Here is a 10,009-nt window from a genome sequence, read left to right on the forward strand (position 1 = left end):
GAGGGGGGGGGAAATGTGTGTCGGGCTTTGGGAGGCTCGCGCGCGCCACCGTGTGGCCAAAGAAGCTCCCTCGGCACACCAGGCAGGGGGAACAGCTGCCGACCAAAAGGAGAGAAGCTTGGTATTGGGAGGCATTGGGATTCAGGGAAGACGGGTAGCAGGGCCTGAGGGGTAACCGTCTGTTTGTACTTTGGAGAATAAAGAAGAGATCGGTGGGGGAAGAAGGGGGTGGGGTGTTTTGGGGAAGGAACGTTTTTAAAAATCCTCATGCTCTGAAAAGGGGAAAGAGAGGCCTCAAGGCACTGCTCTTCAGACACCACCCGCCCCCAGGCCTTTGTCTTTTCTAGGGTACTGCTCTTCAGACACCACCCACCCCCAGGCCTTTGTCTTTTCTAAAAACCCGCTACTTTGCTAAGAAGCTTCAGGGGAAGGAACTGGGTCTTTTACATTTTCATGTGAAAAAACATCAAAGCCTTAAAGGGGAAAATAAAATACCTTCATCTCCTACTTCCCGGAGGCCTGGATTTTAAGGTCAGGTCACCTCCCCTCTGAGAAAAGCATGGTCCCTTAGGCAAGCTGAAATGCCAGCCAAAAAGATTTCCATTTTCCTTACTTACCCGTTCAGCTTATTATGATGGTAATTTCTACTAGGGGTGCCCTTGTCTCGGTTTTATCCTTGGGCTACAGAGTCCCTTCCCTTCTCCCCATTCAACCCGCTTGTGAAGTTGTATGGAATCATCTCTGAGCTGAAAACGTCTCTTGGATTTGGTCGTAGGCATGTCACTTAGGTGAGTGCTCTGCTCTCCAGGATGGAGAAAGAACCAGAAAACTGCAAGGACTCACCCCACAGAGCTTCATGGAACCAGGGTGCAGAGGGAATCATCGCCACCTGGATGCGCATTTAAATTCAGTCCCTCCACCAGCTAGTCCGTGTGTCCCCTGCCAAAGCAGCCACCTGTTAAGAGATGAACAGTCGGGAACTTCTGAGACCTGGTTCCTGGAGAGCAAGGAAAGCTCCTCTGACCCAGACCGCCTTCAAGTTCCCCTCAGCCTGACTAAACTTTAGGCAGGTTTCTTCCTGGCTCTAGGCCCCTGCTCACCCTTTCCTTACAGCACTTACTCTGGAAAACTTTCCCTCTGCCCTTGAGATGTACATCTCCCAGCTTGTCACCAGCTTTACCACCAGGAGTGTTTCTCAGAGGACAGGGAAACCGTCCAGGAAGATAGGGCGGCTATATCCCAGTCCGTCTGGGAGGGGAGAAGCCTAACTTCTAGGAATGCTGTTTAGCAACACAGACGGCCCGAACTCCTTCTCCTGCTCCCAGCGCCCTCCAGGACTCTCCCTATAGCTCATCTCAGGGCTTAAGAACCGCTTGCTTTTTTATGTCAGTAGAGTTAAATTCTCTCTCCCCCCCCCCCCCCGTGTGTGTGTGTGTGTGTGTGTGTGTGGTGTCTCCCATTGCAATCGTCTTGAATAAAGTCTTCCTTTCCTGTTTAACTATGTCCAGTGACGTATTTCTTCGACACCTCCCTTTCTCTCATATACACAAGAGGCTCTCAACACAGTTCCTAAGATCACTTTGGGCACGGGGAGGGAAAACATAAGTCAGAAAAATTTGAGCTCCCATCCCTGTCACTTGTTAGTTCTCCTCTTTGAACAAATCATCTAACTTCAGGCGGCTAATGAGATAATGTACATGAAGTGCTTATCAAGTTACGTAGAAATGCAACTTTATCATTACTGATATACATTTGGATAGCTCCTTATCTGGAAATAGCAATATCTTCATCTGTGTTTTTGTTGTTTTTCTCCATCACAGGTTTGTTCTTCAGGAGTCCTATTCTAAAACAAAACACTCAGTCCCCCCTTTGCTGCTAACTCTCTTAGACGACTTAACACCTACGTAGACATTATGAGGTAAATAGGTGGCTAAGAGGAGCGTTTGGACTTGTGTTGGGAGGACAAGGAAGAAAGAAACTGAAGGAAAATTTCTCCACAAATTTACATAACTAGCAGCTGCTTACTGTTGGACTAGATCGCCTTAATGAGGTTTTAATGTTTTGAAGGGGAACAAGTTTTGCCTTTTGGGATATTGCTTTTAAGCTGTTTATTAAAAAAAGACTCATTGTAAAAAAAAAAATCACTCAAAGGACCTTTGACTACCACCCTCCTTTCCTGCCGAAGAGAGTCTGTTAGAAAAACTAGGATGTTCCCTTAGCCTAATTTGAATTATAAGAGGGCTTTAGGCAGGGGCCTGTGACCTAGATATCCCTAGGTCGCATTGTTTCTGAGTTGCCTAGCAAGAATTTGGCTGCCATGTATGTTCCACTTTTTAAAATATGTATGTTATTGATTTCAGACAGGAAGGGAGAGGGAGAGAGAGATAGAAACATCAATGTTGAAAATCACTGGCTTCCATGTATGTTCCACTTTTTAAATATATATATTATTGATTTTAGAGAGAAAGGGAGATGGAGAGAGAGAGAGAACCATCAATGTTGAAAATCATTGATTGGCTGCCTCCTGCACGCCCCCTACTGGGGATCAAGCCTGAAACCCCGCCACGTGTCCTTGCCTGGAATCTAACCTGGGACTCTTTAGTTCGCCCGCGACGCTCTATCCGCTGAGCCAAACCAGCCACTTTTCCTCATCTACCTGTAAATTGCTCATTCTCACTTCTGAAATTTAGGACCCCTATTCCCTGCCTCTTTTCTCCTTTGTCCAAAATGCCATATATATATTAAATGTTGCCTCACTGCCTTTGGAATGTTCATGCATATGTGAATTTGCCATGAGCATATATTAAGAATTGATGTTTCTCCTGTTAATCTTTCTGTTAACTTGACTATTAGCCCAACTAAAAGAACTTAGAAGGTGGGAGGAAAATGTTAATTTACTTTAGTCCCCACAGTTTCTAGATTTTGTCATTGATCAGGATAATTATTAAATGAATAATGTGTCTTCCCGTTGGTATGGTCATGTGTGGTGATAGGAACTTTACTTGGCTATTAAAAACAGACAAAAAACAGCCCAGCTGGTGTGGCTCAATGGTTGAGTGTCAACCTATGAACCAGGAGGTCATAGTTCGATTTCTGGTCAGAGTAAATGCCCTACTTGCAGGCTCAACCCCTAGTAGGGGGTGTGTAGGAGGCAGCCAATTATCATTGATATCATTGATGTTTCTCTCTCCCTCTCTGAAATAAATAAAAATATATATATATTTTAAAAACATCATCAAAGACAGGCTCCTTTTCTGCGCTCAGCCACCTTTAGCATAGTTGTCTCCTAGCCACAGAACACCTACTGGAGCTCCAGGCATCCATCTACACTTGAGGCAGAGAAAAGATAGGAGCAAATGATAAAAAAGCACATGTCCCAATGAAAAGTTTTTCTGGTAATACAACCTAGTGAATCTCATTTATATCCAGGGTTTGCCATTTATATCCATGGTTTCCCTTCCAGCTGCAAGGGAAGCTAGGTGAAAAATGTTTAATTAAGCACATTAATGACAAATAAAATCAGAGTTGTTTTGATAAACATAAGAAAACAGATATTGGAGAGGCAACTGCACACCTTAGCAATGGACTCTGTACGGTAAATGGAGGTATCTAGAAACCAGCCATACATGACTCAGTCATTGAGTCCTGGTGGTTTTATCTCACATGTTATTCTGAAATAACTGTTCCATTGCAGCTCACTATTGCCCAGCCCACATTCTCCCAAGGTCTCACCTGAACCTCACAACTCTAGCATCTCGTCTCTCAAATCTGCTTTCCACACAACTACGCAAGTGAACTAAATAAAAAAAAGTCAAGTCCAGCTGCTTTGCCCCTAAGGACCATTGCTCATAATTCCTCACGGACTTCCCTGTATAATTCATCCCACTCTGGCATGACTTTGTAGAAGCTCCCACTAAGGGGCCGAGTGAACTCCCTTCCCTAATGACACTGTGTTTGGCCTTGGGACTTGCTTTGCTAATGGAACGTGGGTGTTCTTTCTCTGATGAGGCCTCCAGAGACATCTGTCTACTCACCCCCCTATACACTTCATGCTTCACTAGGAGAAGAGCTAACCCTGGTAGCTGCTGTTCCTTCAGCCTGTGCCCCAGCCAGGGTCACCTCGGGCAACCTGAAGTGTAACCACCCTTCCCTCACAGACCACATGTGACTGGTGACTACCATACTAGACATCACAGCTGTATGTGATGGAGGGAGGGAGTGGAAGAATGAGGGTGGCACCTGAATGTCTTCCCAGAAGATACCCATGTGCTAACCCCTGGAATCTGTGAATGTTACCTTCCATGGCAATGGAGGGCTTTGCAGATGTGTTTACATTAAGCATCATGAGATAGAACAATCATCTCGCCTCATCCCAATGGGCCTTAGATGCAGTCACATCTATTCTCATAGAAGGGAGCTGCGGGGGCTTCCACACACAGAGAAGGCGATATGACAGGGGTTGGAACGATGAGGCCACAAGAAATGCTGACAGCCACTAGGAACTGGGGGAGTCAAGGAACGGATTCTCCTTAAAGCCTTGGAGGAAACAGCCCTTCCAACGCCTTGATTTTAGTCCAGTGTGACTCGCTTCAGATTTCTGCCTCCTGTGAGAAAATAAATTTCTGTTGTTTTAAGCCACTAACTTTGTGGCCACAATCGGAAACCAATACAGCACCATTTATATATGACAAAGCACTTCCTTTTTATCTGTATTGTTGTAGTTATCACAGTCTTTCTTCTTTTATAGCTAGTTGGATACCTATTGATTTTTTTCTTTCTGGAGGGCAGGAACCTGTCATTCATCAGTGAACCCTCCACCACGCCCAGCAAGTGTTTGTTGTAGGAGCACAGCCACGACTATTCGGGTGCGTCTGAAGCTCAGCCTCTGGGGCGCCCAGGTTCTGGTGTGAACTCAGGAAAAGCATGAAAATAAAAAGGCCACCTCCTGAAGGGATGGCTAAATGGGAACTCAGCAGATCACAAACATCCCAGAAGTCCGAGTTAATGCTGCCTGGCCTGGTCACTTGAAGTGTCTTTGAGAAGCCCTAACCCCAGGGGTTAAGGAAGGAAGGAAGTGCTAAAAGCAGTCACTGCCTAGCAGGTCTGAACTGTGAAACAAACTCCAGTGGAGCTGGCCCACCCCTGCCCCGTGCAGACCCACCAGGATCTGGAAGTTTCCAGTCCCTTTGCTATGCTGCCTGACATAGTTACGTGTCTCACCAGTGAAAATGCCTCTTCACACATTTGCTCATTATGATTGCTTTTCACCTAACACAAAAATCAGCTGCCCTGAGGGTGTGCAAGTTTGATTAGGAAGACTGCTCTTCAGCAGACAAACAATCTCCTGGCAGCATTAATATCTCCTGAGATCTGGGCTTATAATATGCCCCCAGATAATTAAAAATGATAAATGACAGCAGAAGTTGAGGCACACTCATTGTCTTTCCGAATGGAAGCTTCCAAAGTACCATATCACACTGTGACTGGACAAGAACTATCAGGGCCGAGCATGCCGAGTCCGAGGCCCAGGCCAGGCTCGCCTAGTGAACATGGACTGTCACCAGCAGAAACAGGCAAAGTCTGAGGACTGGGCAGGGGGCTCTCAGCCCCCACCCTCCAGCCAGCCTTCAAAGAGGAGCGCAAGGGTCCCCAGTGGTGTGTTCAGTGAGACCCGGGCTTTTGGCATTAGCCTTGGAGCAAGCGGGGTCTGAAGGTGACAGAAAGAGAGTCTTGCCTTTGTCACCTGGGGGAGAATCTCTAATTTCAGAATAATTTGCAAGGAAGGGAACTGTGAATTGTTTATTGGGTTTGTCTGGTAGCATCTACAGAAGTTGCTAGAGCATGCACAGGGATAATCACATGATCTCTCTGCCTAAGCACCTCTATGCTGCTGGGTAATTCCTACCCTGCAGGTCTCCGCCTCCTGCCACTGCCCCAGGGACACCATCACTCATCAGGTGGTCTAACCGGCCTACTTCTTCATTGTGAGTTCAGCATCTTGTTTCCTTCATAGCACCTAGCATTTGTGAGTATTTCTATTTTGTTTACTTTCCACTTTCAGCTGGGAAAGGCACAGAGGGAGGAGCTGTGTTTGTCTTATGCCTGACCCATAGTAGGTACTCAATAACTCTTTTAGTGACTGGATAAATTGAAGGTGTTTAATATTTGCTCATCAGCACAGCAAGCCCCTAGCCAGTCTGCTTTATAACAACCTAATTTCTACATTAATTTCTGGGTCTTTGGGAAGCCTGAGAGTATCCTTTGAATTCTTTTTGCATATCCATGAGAAGCCATGAATAAGATCGTAGGACTAATGTTACCCCCTATATATCATGAGTTAACATTCCCCAGCAAGAGAGACAAAGACCACCACAGTCTTTGGGGAAATATTCAGCATAACTGTAGAATTCCACTTTTATGGAAACATTCCAAGTCCTTGGAACTTAAAAATGGCATCTTTGGGGGGCTTGCAAAAGAACCAAAAGCTAGGCCACAGAATGTTGGCCAAATGAGCTCAAAGCAGGCTTGAATGATAGGAGACCAATCTTAAATGCTCTTTTTAGCAATAGGTGGGGAATGAGACTGGAAATAGTAGCAATAGGTAGTAGAGGCCACACTCATAGTGTTGGCATCATAAGAAAGAGCAGGAAAGGAACTGAGGTCCTGAAATATTTACTCTGGGCGTTTACTATTCATTGTGTGGTTTGTGGACCAGCAGCCTTAGTTTCACCAAAGTCCTGGCTGGAAATTCGGGATCTCTCTCCCCATTCTAGAATTACTGCATGGGAATCTTCCTTTTGATAATATCTTCAGGTGATCAATAAGAACATCAAAGTTTACGAAGCACTGACCTAAACCAATGGCAAGGTTTGGTGAATCCTAGGACATTCCTTAAAATTTAGGAATTCCTCAGCATGCAGGAAATTCCACTGTGGACTTATTCAAGCCTCACTGATGTCTAAGGGTAGTGTGACTAGGGAGACAGTGCCTACCATCCCTTTATTCCTGATGCCTCCTGTCCTTATGGAGGATGTCAGCCCACTGGAGCCATCGAGTCTTCACTAACCTCCTTCCTGCTGCTCACAGGATTCAGCCTTGTGAACTAGAATTGGATAGTTGGTAAGCAATAATTCTGAAGGGTTGAGCTCTGCTTCTACCATTGTCTTCTAAACATCCTTGACCTAGAACTTCAGCTAACCATCCTAGGAGGATGTGTGAATATAAAGATCACAAGACTTTAGAAAATGGTTTAGGAACCTGTTATGACTGATCATAAGTATAATGTGACATTCCTCAGAGGGGGTCCTTCCAGAGTTGGAGCTGTGGATGACTGTGTTGCTTTAATTGGCATTAAATGTCCAGAGGAAAGGTTATGTAAAAGTGTAAGAACTCATGAAACCAATTTGGGTAGCAGCTGAAAAACAAAATACGGTTCACTGACTTCCACCTTCTCCCTACGGTACAAGGAACTCTCAAGTGCACCATAGAATCACTGCTATTTTTTCACCATCCAGCTGTGCGTGAGCAGCAACAATAATTTTCATTCTGAGGACAATGTGTCAGGTACTGCGAATATTATCTCACATTTACCTTCTACTGTAGTGATCTGTGTGATACCGAGTATGTGCAGTCTGAGTACTTTTTTAGAAAATTGATGAGCAAAATAGCCCTGAGATACATGCATGTGAGAGCGCACATTTGTATATGTGTGGATTCTTGCCTTCACAGTTCTTAGAAAAGACTTTGGACAGTAAGAGTAGAGAACTGAACTAAAATACATAATTACAACCCAAATAAACATGGTTCTTTTCTCAGTGGGGAAAAAAAAGTCTGTTCTAGTGTCTGTCCTTTAAGGAAATTATGCTCTGATCATACTATTATATTTTTTCTAAGAAAAGAAATGCTTAGAAAGAATGTACTAATGTTCTAAGTGTTCTGTGAGCCCTGTGAGGAAGGCTGGAAAGAACCCAGGAGCCCAAACAGAAGCTCAACTAGAGAACAAACCCTGCCTCTAGCCACCCCACCCCAGCCCCCAGACCCCAGGGATGCCCAAGTGCCCCTCTGCAACTGTTTCCGTGCCTTTAAAATAAAAATGATAACCACCATTCATACCTCTTTGTATTAAAACATTGAAGGGAACATGTTTTAAAAAGCACACCTTGCCCCACCAGAAGACAATGTTTGGGTATTTTTTCTGGATATCACTCATCACTATTTTATTATATTTCTCTACAACCAGCAAAGGCATTCTCAGGGATCACCAGGACTTTAGCAGAGGAACTAAATTGTTTCTATCCCTCTGGAGTTGTAAAATCACCTATATTATAAGACTCATGCTTAGACATGGAGTTTTAAACCACAACCAAACTCTAAGCTACATGGAAGTGGAGGGGGACATAACTTTTTCAATTATATGTATCAGCCCCATTCCTACCTCTTCACACCCAACTCTACACACATTACTAGGGCCTTAGTTAGCCCAGAGAGAAACTTTATGTGAATTAGCAAAAGGCACCTCTTCTTTGGGTGGAGTGTCAAGTACTGTATTAGTGTATCCCTTTGAAGGAAGTAGCTCCCATATTTAAGGAGACTGAGAAGTCCCAAGATCTGCAGTCCACAAGCTGAAGATGCAGGAGAACCAGGGGTGTTGCTCCAGTCTGAGTCCCAGGACTGAGAACCAGGAGAGCTGATCGTACAAGTTCCAGTCAGATTCCGAAGGCAAAGGACCACTGTCCCACCTGGAAGCCAGTCAGGCGGAGAGAATTTCTCCCTTGCTTGTTTTTGTTTGTTTGTTTTTTGTTTTTGTTTGTTTATTCAGGTATTTAGTTGATTAGATGAAGCCCACCCACATTCAGGAGGGCAATCTGCTTTACTCAGTCTACTGATTCAAATATTAATCTATCCAGAAACTCTCTCACAGACATACCCAGAATAATTCATGGCCAAATATCTGGGCACTCCATGGCCCAGTCAAGTTGACACATAATATTAATCATCACAAGTAGAAGCATGATAGCCCACAAGCTGCATTGCAGCCCCCATCTGTCCCTCAACTGGGTACCCTAGGGTAGAACACTGTCAACACAAGCACACACAGTGGCCCTGCTCATCACCACGTTAACAACTGACCTAAGAAATGGCCTCTTCTCCAGCATCAGGGACCTGTAGTCTTGCCTTTGGCTCCCTCAATCCACTGTAGTTTCTAAACTGGTTATAGCTTTGGACCCTATATACTACTCCAATAAAGAGTATTTCACAGTTTATTCAAATGGAACCTCCTTTTAATCTTTCACTGGGGCCACCCAGGCAAGCATCTAAGTTGTGTGACTTACATAGGTCAAGGGTACAATGCTAAAGCCTTTCTTTCAGTGGGGGAAGCACAGCTCTCCCCTAGATTGGCATGGCAGGTCTGTGCAACACATCCAATTTCCACTCAGTGAGGAATAAGAGAACAGAGAATATCAAAGAAGGAGAACAACAGGAAGTAGTCAAAAAGCAAAATGAGTCCACAAAGTAAGAAAGCATATAAACAAACAGGGAGATAAACAGGAATAGCAACTGACAAAGCACTCAGTGAGGTCTGCATCTCAAAAATGACACGTGGAGCATACGGAATGCATCACTGTTTGCCAGTCATGGACAGGATGCTGTCAAGTTCAACACATGTGTGGCAACTGGGAGTGGAATGTGAGGCACCAGCCAAAGGGCTGGCATCAGTCACTTTAAAAAGAAGAGGGGTGGCATCTGAAATTATCCCATATATTGTATTCACACATGCAATGTATAAACGTTTCACAAAGCACATGGTTGGAATAAACAGAAGTTCTAAGTGAGTTAAAAAAAAAAAGGTTTAAATGTTGTTGGCTAAGAAATATAAACAGTGCAACCAGGGAAAGCTGGGAAATATTGTTCTTGCTACGCTAACAGATTTAGAAACCAAACATGGCTCTGATGTGAAAGTGCATTTTTTTAATGCTGGAAGAATAAGCATAAATTGCCTTGTCTTAAA

Source organism: Myotis davidii, unplaced genomic scaffold (assembly GCF_000327345.1).
Source record: "Myotis davidii unplaced genomic scaffold, ASM32734v1 scaffold6, whole genome shotgun sequence".
In the NCBI taxonomy this organism is placed as follows: Eukaryota; Metazoa; Chordata; class Mammalia; order Chiroptera; family Vespertilionidae; genus Myotis; species Myotis davidii.